The sequence below is a fragment of the Hippocampus zosterae genome, chromosome 3 (assembly GCF_025434085.1).
Source record: "Hippocampus zosterae strain Florida chromosome 3, ASM2543408v3, whole genome shotgun sequence".
NCBI lineage: Eukaryota > Metazoa > Chordata > Actinopteri > Syngnathiformes > Syngnathidae > Hippocampus > Hippocampus zosterae.
The window spans coordinates 4,110,085-4,123,117 of record NC_067453.1 but is presented as its reverse complement, the minus strand read 5'-3'; the positions used below and the strand labels follow the sequence as shown (position 1 = coordinate 4,123,117).

At 51.5% G+C, this 13,033-nt stretch overlaps 2 protein-coding genes across 3 annotated transcripts in view; both read right to left on the bottom strand.

The window, feature by feature from the left end:
• The window catches only part of LOC127597709 (uncharacterized), a 113,602-nt gene that overhangs the window by 48,685 nt on the left and 51,884 nt on the right, over positions 1–13,033 (bottom strand). The gene's annotated exons all lie outside the window — the stretch shown is intronic.
• prmt7 (protein arginine methyltransferase 7) overlaps positions 1–13,033 on the bottom strand; it is a 57,844-nt gene that overhangs the window by 19,852 nt on the left and 24,959 nt on the right. The window lies entirely within an intron of this gene.

Here is a 13,033-nt window from a genome sequence, read left to right as displayed (position 1 = left end):
TCTCTTAGGAGATTTTAATATACACATGGACAATATCAATGACTCACTTACCAAAGACTTTACCTCCTGTCTGGACAGTTTTGGTTTTCAACAGTATGTCAACTTTCCCACACACAGTAAAGGACATATTCTGGACTTGATCTGCTGTATTGGATTATCACCAACAAACTGTAAAACCGATCTCCTCCCATACACAGATCATCTATTGCTTTCATTCAATGTTAACCTGTCATTTTTCAAATCCAACCCACAACGCATTATACATTTCCGTAAAATCAAGGACATTAACCCGGACAATTTAGAATCACTTATCAACAACCTCCCCAGTACTGATTGTCTTTCTACAACAGATGAGTTTTTGACACACTACAATACAAATCTCCATAACATTCTCAATATCCTGGCCCCACTCAAAACCCGAACTGTCTCCTTCAACCAAACAGCACCCTGGTTTACCCCTACCCTCAGACAACTTAAATCAAAAGGCCGTCAACTTGAAAGATTATATAGAAAAACTGGACTCGCCATTCATAAAGAAATGTACACTACCCACTTTCTCCATTACAAGGACTCAATATCCAAAGCCAAATCAATCTTCTACTCTGGATTAATCAGTTCCAATGAAGGCAACCCCAGATCACTCTTTTCACTCATTTCTAAACTCACTAAACCTGCTGACACTCTTCCCTCACATCTCTATTCCACTGATTTTTGTAATACTCTGGCCTCATTTTTTACATCCAAAATCCAACTTATCCACCAGCAACTCACCCCTTCAGCTGCTCCTAACCCTCCTTCTCCATTCTCCCCGGTTCCTACCCACCTATTCTCTGCATTCACATCCCCATCTGTCCACCAAATCTCCATCTTAATCCAGAAGTCCAAATCCTCTACTTGTCAGCTTGACCCTCTCCCTACTGTTTTAGTCAAAGCTTCTATCCCGGCCCTCTCCCCTCTCATCACTAACATTATTCAAACTTCCCTCTCTACTGGCATTGTACCATCTCATCTCAAAACTGCTGCTGTCACTCCCATACTGAAGAAACCTGGCTCTGATCCCTGCGACTTGAACAACTTTCGTCCCATATCAAACCTTCCGTTCATCTCCAAACTTCTAGAGAAAACAGTAGCTGCTCAACTTCACACCCATCTTTCCTCCAATAAGCTATACGAACAATTTCAATCTGGCTTCCGTCCCCTCCATAGTACTGAAACTGCCCTCCTCAAAATATGCAATGACCTTCTTCTCTCTGCTGACTCCGGTTCACTCGCCATCCTCCTCCTGCTTGACCTCAGTGCAGCCTTTGACACCATCTCTCACTCCATCCTCCTCGACAGACTCTCCTCCATTGGCATCACCAGCATCCCCCTCTCCTGGTTCCGCTCCTATCTTTCTGACCGCACCCAGTTTATCCAGCTCAAACGTTTTAGATCTCACCCCTTTCCCCTCACTTCAGGTGTTCCTCAGGGTTCTGTCCTTGGCCCATTGCTATTTCTAATCTATCTTCTTCCCGTGGGTAATATCTTCAGGAAACATCACATTCATTTTCATTGCTACGCGGATGACACCCAGCTCTACATCTCTACCAAACCTAATACCGTACTTCCACCATCCTCCCTAACCAACTGCCTGCAGGAATTAAAATCTTGGTTCACCTCAAATTTCCTCAAACTGAATAGCAATAAAACTGAATTCCTCCTTATAGGCACTAAATCCAATCTAAACAAAATAAACAACTTCTCCATTCCCTTCGAAAGCTCTTCCATCTCCCCCTCCCCTCAGGTCAAGAGTCTGGGTGTCATCCTTGATAGCACCCTCTCCTTCACCTCACATATCAACCACATCACTCGTTCTGCATATTATCATCTTCGAAACATCCACCGGCTCCGCTCTTCTCTCACTCCTCAGTCCACTGCTATACTTGTACACACCCTCGTCACCTCGCGACTCGATTACTGTAATTCCCTTCTGTTTGGTCTCCCTCAAAAAACCCTCCATAAGCTTCAGCTGGTCCAAAATTCAGCCGCCCGCATTATCACACTCACGCCATACATAAACCATATTACACCTGTCCTCCAACATCTCCACTGGCTTCCCATTTTACACCGCATTCAATATAAAATCCTGCTACTCACATTCAAATCCATTCATGACCTAGCCCCTCCATACCTATCTGACCTCATCCATATTCCTACGCCTGTCCGCTCTCTTCGTTCCTCCTCCTCTGTCCTCCTCTCTGTCCCCCCTGCTCGCCTCGTCACCATGGGAAATAGAGCCTTCAGTCGCTCTGCTCCCCAGCTATGGAACTCACTCCCCGCTGACCTTCGTAATACAGCCTCATTAACACATTTCAAATCCTGCCTCAAAACACATCTGTTTCGACAAGCCTATTCACTCAGACCATAAAGCCATTGTTTTATTTATTTATTTTGTTGTATTTTTTCTTATCTTATTTGATGTAGTTTTTAACATTGTACTCGTGATTTTAACTGCTTGTTGTAAGGTGTCCTTGAGTTTCTAGAAAGGCGCCCACAAATAAAATGTATTATTATTATTATTATTATTATTATAATTGCTCAGCCTTTATTTGGACGCTCTGGCAGTCTACTCACTGCCGGAGAATTCCACGCCGCGCCAATATTCTCTCGCTCAAATTACTATTTGGATTATGTGTTGCCTCTTAGCCTTGTGGCTATTACGCGCCATTATTCCTATTACGTACGAAATTTATATAATCGTCTAATCAGACCTTCCTTGCCATTTGTTTTCCGCAAGCGTTTTCTGTTGTTCCCTTTATGCTATCCCTGGTCCTTGTTTTGACCAGCGTTTTTTGTTATTCTCCCTGTCGGGTATTTTGCGTTCGTCATTAAAGACTCCTTTTGTTCTCTGACAAAATCTCTTTTGTGTCTGCTATTTCGGGGATTCACCTTTCAGTTATTTTGTTGTGCACGAAGCAATAATTCCATCGCTTCGGGCACAACGTGACAGAATTCTCCGGCCTCCATGGATCCCGCAGACATGGAAAAGATTTTGTCCGCTCTGTCCCGACAAGAGCAACAGTTGGTTTGGGGCCGCCACAAAAAAGGACAAAATCCGACTTCAACGGACAGTTAGGACGGCAGAAAAATCGTTGGCACCGCCCGACCCACTCTTGAGGACTTGCACACTGCAAGAATCAAAACAAGGGCACGGAAAATCCTCCTGGATCCCCCGCACCCTGCCCACCACCTTTTTCAGCCACTCCCCTCAGGCAGACGCTACAGATCCATGCGCACCAAATCCAGTAGACACTTAAACAACTTCTTCCCTCTAGCCATTAACTCCTTAAATAGTCACTGACGTAGTCACTTTTCTTGCACCACAAAATGTTACTACAAAACTACTGGCTACTCTAAAATGGTTCAATGATTTTGTTGTTTACGATGATACTCGTGCAGCGTGTTATACCGGAGACAAATTCCTTGTGTGTTCTACATACATGGCCAATAAAGATGATTCTGATTCTGAGATGGGTCCGCAGGGCCAAGCCCTTACGGAACTCCGCAGCGCGGTTTCCATGCTGGCTCATCGGTTCGATGAATTCGAACCCCTTTTGGTACGGGTGGAGGCACGGGGAGCACCTCCCCCCATGGTTCGTCCTACCACCACTGAGGCACCCGCATCATTCCCCACAATGATGAGGGAGCCCTCGCTTCCACACCCCCCACGTTACGGGGGTGAGCACGGGCAGTGTGGGCACTTTCCCACCAGTGCTCGCTCATATTCGGACAACAGCCTTCCGTCTATGCTAATGACGCTGCGAAGGTGGCATATATCATGAGCTTATTGACAGGTCCGGCGGCGTCATGGGCAATGGCGACGAACGACGCGAAGCCGAGCCTCCGGTCTTCGTTCCACGACTTCGTTACGGTGTTTCGCCGGGTGTTCCACCATCCCGTGGGGGCAGAGAGGCGGAGGGCCGGTTACTTGAACTCCACCAGGGAAGGCGATCGGTGGCGGATTACTCGATCGAGTTCCGGATATTGGACGCCCAGAGTGGCTACGGAGACCGAGCGCTATGTGGGCTGTTTCGTCACGGATTAAACCCCCAGCTCAAGGATGAACTGGCGACCCGCGACCAGAGTTCCGACATGGAGGAGTTGATCGATCTCTCCCTACGATTGGACAACCGCCTGAGGGAGAGAGACCGGGAACGTGGAGGTGATCGGTTCCCGTCCCGCCATGCCGCGTATCGCGGTGATTACCATGAGGCGCTTAGAGCAGCAGGACCCGAAGATCACCCTCGACCCCGGGAGGTGGTCACCGCGGAGGAACCGATGCAGCTGGGTGGCGAAAACTCTGGATCGGAAGGGGGAAGGCGCCGATTCAACGATCGGGCTCGGTCTGACAGCGACCGACCAGGACCTCATGCTGCTCCCAGCCTTCCGGAACCTCAGCCACCTTTATTCTCCGAGTACTGTGAGTCTCGACCCCGCGCGGAGCCTCCCGAGCCGCTGCGAATCGACTCCCGGCCGGGGCACCCAGGAGACTGGAACTCGAAGGGGAGATATATGGGGGGTCCCGGTCACGACGGGTTAGGGCCCTGATAGACTCGGGGGGCCGATGAGTGTTTCATTGATACCGGTCTCGCCTCTGATTTAGGCTGTTTTATCGAGGAGTTGGCCGAGAAGAAGCGGGTTCATGACTTCGATGGGCGCCTCCTGGCGGTTGTGACACAAAGAACAGGACCACTTAAACTCCAAGTATCCGGTTACCATGTCGAGCATAGACGGTTTTATTTAATGCGGTCTCGAGCCGCTCCGGTTATACTCTGTTTGCCCTGGCTCAAGACTCACAACCCCGTCATTTCTTGGGAGCGCCCGGCAATAGAGAGTTGGAGCCGGTACTGTTACGGTACGGAGTGCCAAACTGCTATCATGACCTACGACAAGTATTCAGCAAGGATCACGCATGCTCGTTGCCCCCGCACCGCCCATACGACTGCGCCATAGACCTGCAGGTGGGCGCTCCGTTGTCGAATTCACGGCTTTATCAGGTGTCTCAACCAGAACGAGAGGCACTAACGGAATATATAAATAGCTCGCTCACTGCAGGTCTAATTAGGCCATCGCGATCACCGTTAGGGGCGGGGTTCTTTTTTGTGGAGAAAAAGGACAAGTCGCTACGACCGTGCGGTGATTATCGTGGATTGAATGACGTCACGGTAAAAAATAAGTATCCGTTGCCGTTGTTGGACTCCGCTTTCGCTCCGTTGCAATCAGCCACTATATTTTCTAAATTAGATTTACGCAGTGCTTACCATTTGGTCCGCATTCGGGAAGGAGATGAATGGAAAACTGCTTTTAAGACCCCGCTGGGTCATTTCGAGTATTTGGTCATGCCTTTCGGTCTGACTAATGCTCCCGCGGTATTCCAAAGTTTGATCAATGACGTGTTAAGGGATATGCTGAATATCTTCTGTTTTGTCCATCTTGACGATATTTTAATTTTCTCCCGTTCGTTGCAAGAACATAAGCAACACGTCCGACTTGTCTTACAGCGTTTGTTGGAAAATAGGCTCTTCGTCAAGGCAGAGAAATGCGAATTTCATGTACCCATCATCTCTTTTCTGGGTTTTATTATTGAGCAGGGCAAGCTGAGGGCAGACCCCAACAAAACGCAGGCGGTGACGAACTGGCCTACTCCATCCAACCGGAAGGAGTTACAGCGTTTTTTGGGGTTTGCCAACTTCTATAGGCGATTCATTCGCGGCTACAGCCAAAAGGCACTCCCGTTGACCCGACTGACTTCCACTAAATTCCCATTCAAATGGGACTCAGCTGCGGACACGGCGTTCGCAAGCTTGAAAGCAGCATTCACTAATCCTCCAGTATTGCAACATCCCAACCCTGACTTTCCATTCGTCGTAGAAGTGGACGCCTCGGATTCAGGGGTGGGGGCGGTGCTGTCCCAGCGTTCCCCGGTCGACCAGAAGCTGCACCCCTGCGCCTTTTTCTCTGGTCGACTCAGCGCGGCCGAGTCGAACTATGACGTGGGCAATCGTGAACTGTTGGCTGTGGTCGCCGCCTTGCAAGAATGGCGCCACTGGCTTGATGGAGCGAAGGAGCCATTCACTATCTACACAGACCACAAAAACTTTGGAATATCTCCGCCAAAAGACTCAACTCCCGTCAGGCCAGGTGGGCCCTATTATTGACCCGGTTCAACTTCATCCACACATACTCTCCAGGGTCAAAGATCACCAAGCCTGACGCCCTTTCCCGTCTCCACGACCCAGCGGAAAGGGACCGGACGCCGGAGACCATTCTCCCAGCACAGTGCATAGTGGGGGCGCTGAGATGGGAGATCGAGCAGCGGATACAAGAAGCTCAGGATGGTATCCGGGTCCCGGCGGGATGTCCCGCGGAGAAGCTGTTTGTGCCCCCACCGCTGCGTTCGGAGGTGTTGCAGTGGGGGCACGGGTCCAAGGTGGCTTGTCACCCTGGGGTGAACCGGACTGTTCATCTCTCACCCAGCGGTTCTGGTGGCCGGAGCTCCGGAGGGATGTGGTGGACTACATCAACGCCTGCTCCTCCTGCGCCTGCGGAAAGACCTCGCGTCGGCCTCCGGCGGAATTGCTCCAGCCTCTGCCCATTCCTCCGCGGCCCTGGTCCCACATCGCCCTGGACTTTGTCACGGGCCTCCCTCCATCCCGTGGGCGGTCCGTCGTTCTCACTATCGTGGACCGGTTCTCTAAGGCCGCTCATTTTGTTCCTCTGTCCAAGTTGCCGTCTGCTTTGGAGACCGCCGACCTTCTCGTCAAGCACGTTTTCCGTCTCCATGGCATCCCGGTGGACATTGTCTCGGACCGGGGGCTCCAGTTCGTGTCCCGCGTGTGGAAGCGGTTCTGCCGGTCCCTCGGGGCCACGGCCAGTCTGACCTCGGGATATCACCCCCAGTCCAACGGACAGGCCGAACGTGCCAACCAGGATCTGGGGGCGGCCCTCCGCTGTGTGTGCCTCCACCGTGCCTCCTCCTGGGCCGACCACTTACCTTGGGTGGAGTATGCGCACAACACCCTCGTCTCGTCGGCCACCGGTAGGTCCCCCTTCATGTCGGCCTACTGGTACCAACCACCGCCGTTCCCGTCCCAGGAGGGACAGGTGGAGGTGCCGTCGGTGCAGCATCACCTCAAGCGGGCCCACCGCGTGTGGAAGGAGGCCCGTGCTGCGCTGTCCCGCACGGCGGACCGGAACCAGCAGATCGCGGATCGTCGTCGGCGCCCGGCACCTACCTACGTGGTGGGACAAAAGGTGTGGCTGGCGACAAGGGACCTTCGCCTGGCCGGCTCGTCTGCGAAGCTGGGGCCCAGTTTCACCGGACCTTTCGAGGTCGAGTCCGTCGTCAGCCCCGTCGCGGTCAAGCTCTGGCTACCGGCCATCATGAAGGTTCACCCCGTGTTCCACGTCTCCCTGCTCAAACCGGTGACATCCAGTCCCTAGGCTCCTTCTCCCACTCCGCCCCCTCCCCCGCGGGTCGTCGATGGTGACCCGGTGTACACGGTACGTGCCATCCTGGAATCTCGGCGCAGGGGAAGGGGGTTCCAGTATCTGGTCGACTGGGAGGGCTACGGGCCGGAGGAGCGGCAATGGGTCCCCCGCTCCTGGATCCTTGATCCGTCCCTTCTGCGCGACTTCCACGCAGCTCATCCATCGAAACCGGGTAGGCCGCCGGGAGGCGTCCGTTGAGAGGGGGTACTGTCACGTCCCGTGTTTGCCAGCAGGGGGCGGGCTTTCTGCCCGCCGTTTACACACCTGTCACCCATTTGGGAGTAATTGCTCAGCCTTTATTTGGACGCTCTGGCAGTCTACTCACTGCTCGAGAATTCCACGCCGCACCAATATTCTCTCGCTCAAATTACTATTTGGATTATTTGTTGCCTCTTAGCCTTGTGGCTGTTATTACGCGCCATTATTCCTATTAGGTACGAAATTTATATAATCGTCTAATCAGACCTTCCTTGCCATTTGTTTTCCGCAAGCGTTTTCTGTTGTTCCCTTTATGCTATCCCTGGTCCTTGTTTTGACCAGCGTTTTTTGTTATTCTCCCTGTCGGGTATTTTGCGTTCGTCATTAAAGACTCCTTTTGTGAGTCTGACAAAATCTCTTTTGTGTCTGCTATTTCGGGGATTCACCTTTCAGTTATTTTGTTGTGCACGAAGCAATAATTCCATCGCTTCGGGCACAAAGTGACAGTCTTGCTTCCGTTGCCTTTTTAAAAACATGTTTTTAGCGTGTGTCCGTATGTCTTAGCTGCTACCGTATGCTTTAAGCAAACATACCTGGTATGTTTTAGCGTGCATGCATGCTACCGTGTGCTTTAAGCTAACGTGTTTTTTAGCATGCGTGCATGCATGCCATATGTTTAAGCTGGCATATGTTTTACGATGCCTGGCTGCACCCAATAATACAGTGCGTTTTGTGTATGTGTCAAATACAGAAATAGCACCCGTTATTGAGACTGCGCCCAACAGTACGGTGTGCCGAATGGTCGTGAAAATACGGTAATTCATTTTCCATTTGCTGATTTTGCTTATTGTAAGTGTCATTATAATTACCATATTTTTCCCACTAAATAAAGAAAAGGCATTCGTTCCAAAAAATCGTGGGAAGCAAACCTCCGTTGCTTAGCAACGCTACTGATTGACCCGGTAGGTAGATTTTAGCACACATGGTCTAAACACACGTCTGGAAAACGGAAGCAAATCTCACTGTGAACTCACAATGTGAATCTGTGATGGATGAAATTGTCTCTCACTTAGAAAATGAGTCACCCAGACTCAGATAAGCAGAGACTACGAATTGGCCAAGTCGGTGATTTTGACAATCATCCGTAATGTTTGTTTCACGTGAAAAAAAAATAAGCTTTTTCTTGTTTTTCTATACAGTATATGTATTTGTAATTGACATGTTTATACTGTAATACGTGTTCTTTTTTTAACATCTATAAGTGTTCATACTGCATTATACATTGTGGTTGGCGGCCAATGTATTGGAAATGGTTTCAGCGAACTATCGTTAGAACGGACAGATTCGTTGTGTCACTCGAAGTACGTTGTAATCAGGTTCGACTGTATCATTTGCCAGAAGGAAATAACAAAAAACCCCGAACAGGGCTGACTCTGTGCTTGCAGTCTTTCCAGATTTGATAAAAACCTGCAGCTTTTCTTTTTTTCCACCTACATTTGGCTTTGCAGCTCTCCTGGTTAGCTGCACGAGTTCTGTCATTAAACCAAGGCTCAGGTCTAGCTTTTGCACAATGTTTAATCAGAGATGAAAGTGGACCCCCTCCGTGAGTCGTCACCTTACCGTGGTGGAGGGGTTTGTGTGTCCCAATGATCCTAGAAGCTAAGTTGTCTGGGGCTTTATGCCCCTGGCAGGGTCACCCATGGCAAACAGGTTCTAGGTGAGGGGCCAGACAAAGCACGGCTCAAAGACCCCAATGATGATTGAAATAAATGGATCTAGGTTTCCCTTGCCCGGACGCGGGTCACCGGGGCCCCCCTCTGGAGCCAGGCCTGGAGGTGGGGCTCGTTGGCAGGCGCCTGGTGGCCGGGCCTACACCCATGGGGCCCGGCCGGGCACAGCCCGAAGAGGCAACGTGGGTCCCTCTTCCCATGGGCTCACCACCCATGAGAGGGGCCAAACGGGTCGGGTGCAATGTGAGCTGGGCGGCAGCCAAAGGCGGGGAACCTGGCGGTCCGATCCTCGGCTGCAGAAGCTAGCTCTTGGGACATGGAATGTCACCTCTCTGGCAGGGAAGGAGCCCGAGCTGATGTGTGAAGCAGAGAATTTCCGACTGGATATAGTCGGACTTGCTTCCACACACAGCCTGGGTTCTGGTACCAGTTCTCTCGAGAGGGGTTGGACTCTCTTCCACATTGGAGTTACTCACGGTGAGAGGCGCAGAGCAGGTGTGGGCATACTCATTGCCCCCCGGCTCAGTGCCTGTACATTGGCGTTCACACCGGTAGACGAGAGGGTTGCCTCCCTCCGCCTTCGGGGGGTGGACTGGTCCTGACTGTTGTTTGTGCATATGCACCAAACAGCAGCTCAGCATACCCACCCTTTTTGGAGTCCTTGGAGGGTGTGCTGGAGAGTACTCCTGTTGGGGACTCCCTTGTTCTGCTGGGGGACTTCAATGCTCACGTGGGCAATGACAGTGATACCTGGAGGGGCATGATTGGGAGGAACGCCCCCCCCCCGATCAGAACCCGAGTGGTGTTTTGTTATTGGACTTCTGTGCTCGTCACGGATTGTCCATAACGAACACCTTGTTCAAACATAAGGGTGTCCATATGTGCACTTGGCACCAGGACACCCTAGGCCGCAGTTCGATGATCGACTTTGTAGTTGTATCATCGGATTTGCGGCCGCATGTTCTGGACACTCGGGTGAAGAGAGGGGCGGAGCTGTCAACTGATCACCACCTGGTGGTGAGTAGGCTCCGATGGTGGGGGAAGATGCCGGTCCGTCCTGGCAGACCCAAACGTATTGTGAGGGTTTGTTGGGAGCGTCTGGCGGAATGCCCTGTCAGAAGGAGTTTCAACTCCCACCTCCGACAGAGCTTTTCCCATGTTCCGGGGGAGGCGGGGGACATTGAGCCCGAGTGGACCATGTTCCGTGCCTCTATTGTTGAGGTGGCCAATCTGAGTTGTGGCCGTAAGGTGGTTGGTGCCTGTCGTGGCGGCAATCCCCGTACTCACTGGTGGACACCAGCAGTAAGGGATGCCGTCAAGCTGAAGAAGGAGTCCTATCGAGCCTTTATGGCTTGTGGGACCCCAGAGGCAGCTGACGGGTATCGACTGGCCAAGCGGACCGCGGCTTCGGTGGTCGCCGAGGCAAAAACCCGAGCGTGGGAAGAGTTCGGTGAGGCCATGGAAGCCGACTTCCGGACGGCTTCGAGGAAATTCTGGTCCATCATCCGACGTCTCAGGAGGGGGAAGCAGTGCACCACTAACACTGTGGACAGTGGGGACGGGGCGCTGCTGACTTCGACTCGGGACGTTGTGAACCGGTGGGCAGAGTACTTCGAAGACCTGCAACATCGCATGGTCAACAGGTAGAGCGCCTCTGGATTGGCAGACTAGGGTGGTAGTCCCTCTTTTTAAAAGGGGGGACCGGAGGGTGTGTTCCAGCTACAGAGGGATCACACTCCTCAGCCTCCCTGGTAAGGTCTATTCAGGGGTGCTGGAGAGGAGGGTCCGTCAGGAAGTCGAGCCTCAGATTGAGGAGGAGCAGTGTGGTTTTCGTCCCGGCCGTGGAACAGTAGACCAGCTCTACACCCTTAGCAGGGTCCTTGAGGGTATATGGGAATTCGCCCAACCAGTCTACATGTGTTTTGTGGACTTGGAGAAGGCGTTTGACCGTGTCCCTCTGGGAGTTCTGTGGGGGGTGCTTCGTGGGTATGGGGTACCGAACCCCCTGATACGGACTGCTCGGTCACTGTACCACCGATGTCAGAGTTCGGTTCGCATTGCCGGCAGTAAGTCGGAATCGTTTCCAGTGGGGGTAGGACTCCGCCAAGGCTGCCCTTTGTCGCCGATTCTGTTCATAACCTTTATGGACAGAATTTCTAGGCGCAGCCGAAGCGTTCAGGGGGTCCGTTTTGGGGGCCTCAGTATTGCATCCCTGCTTTTTGCAGATGATGTGGTGCCGTTGGCTCCTTCAAATGGGGCTCTCCAACTCTCACTGGAGCGTTTCGCAGCCGAGTGTGAAGCGGTTGGGATGAAAATCAGCACCTCCAAATCTGAAACCATGGTCCTCAGTCGGAAAAGGGTGGAGTGCCCCCTCCGGGTCGGGGAGGAGATCTTACCCCAAGTGGAGGAGTTCAAATATCTTGGGGTCTTGTTCACGAGTGGGGGTAGGAGGGAGCGGGAGATCGACAGATCGGATCGGTGCAGCGTCTGCTGTGATGCGGACGTTGTATCGGTCTGTCGTGGTGAAGAAGGAGCTGAGCCAAAGGGCGAAGCTCTCAATTTACCGGTCGATCTACGTCCCAACCCTCACCTATGGTCACGAGCTATGGGTCGTGACCGAAAGAACGAGATCCCGGATACAAGCGGCTGAAATGAGTTTTCTCCGCAGGGTGTCCGGGCTCTCCCTCAAGGTGAGAAGCTCAGTCATCCAGGAGGGGCTCAGAGTCGAGCCGCTTCTCCTCCACATCGAGAGGAGCCAGATGAGGTGGCTTGGGCATCTGATTCGGATGCCTCCTGAGCGCCTCCCCGGTGAGGTGTTCCGGTCATGTCCCACCGGGAGGAGACCCCGAGGAAGACCCAGGACACGCTGGAGAGACTATGTCACCTAGCTTGCCTGGGAACGACTCGGGATCCCCCGGGGAGAGCTGGAAGAAGTAGCTCGGGAGAGGGAAGTCTGGGCTTCCCTGCTAAAGCTGTTGCCCCCGCGACCCGGCCCCGGATAAGCGGTAGATGATGGATGGATGAAAGTGGACTTTCCCGAAAATTCCCGAAATATAAATAAATAAATAATTTTACAACAGCTTTATATATATATATATATATATATATATATAATTTAATATATGCATGGCTGTGGTGCAGCATTCAGGTGATGTCAAAATTCAGACAAAAATTGAAAGTACAGGGTGACCCAAAAAGATGCGTACCCATATTTTATTTGATAAAAAATACATTTTTTAACTAATGTCTTTTCTGTTGCAGGACGTGAAAGGTGAACCTATGGATGATATTTTTAGCTATAGTTGCTCCAAAAATGTCTTGGACAAATCAGCAGAAGATATTCTCCCTGGAGATCTATTTTGCAACAAAATCATACCAGAGTGTCCAGATTCAGTTTCGAAAACAGTTCCATTGTCGCAACTTTCCACCAAAATCAACGATTGTTAGTTGGGTCACGAAGTTCAGAGAGCATGGGACTGTAGTGAACTTATGTTCTAAAGCCACAGGGGGAACTTATTCAGGAAGGAAAAAGAGTGCAAGGACAGAAGAAAACATTGCTGCAGTGAGGGACTCAA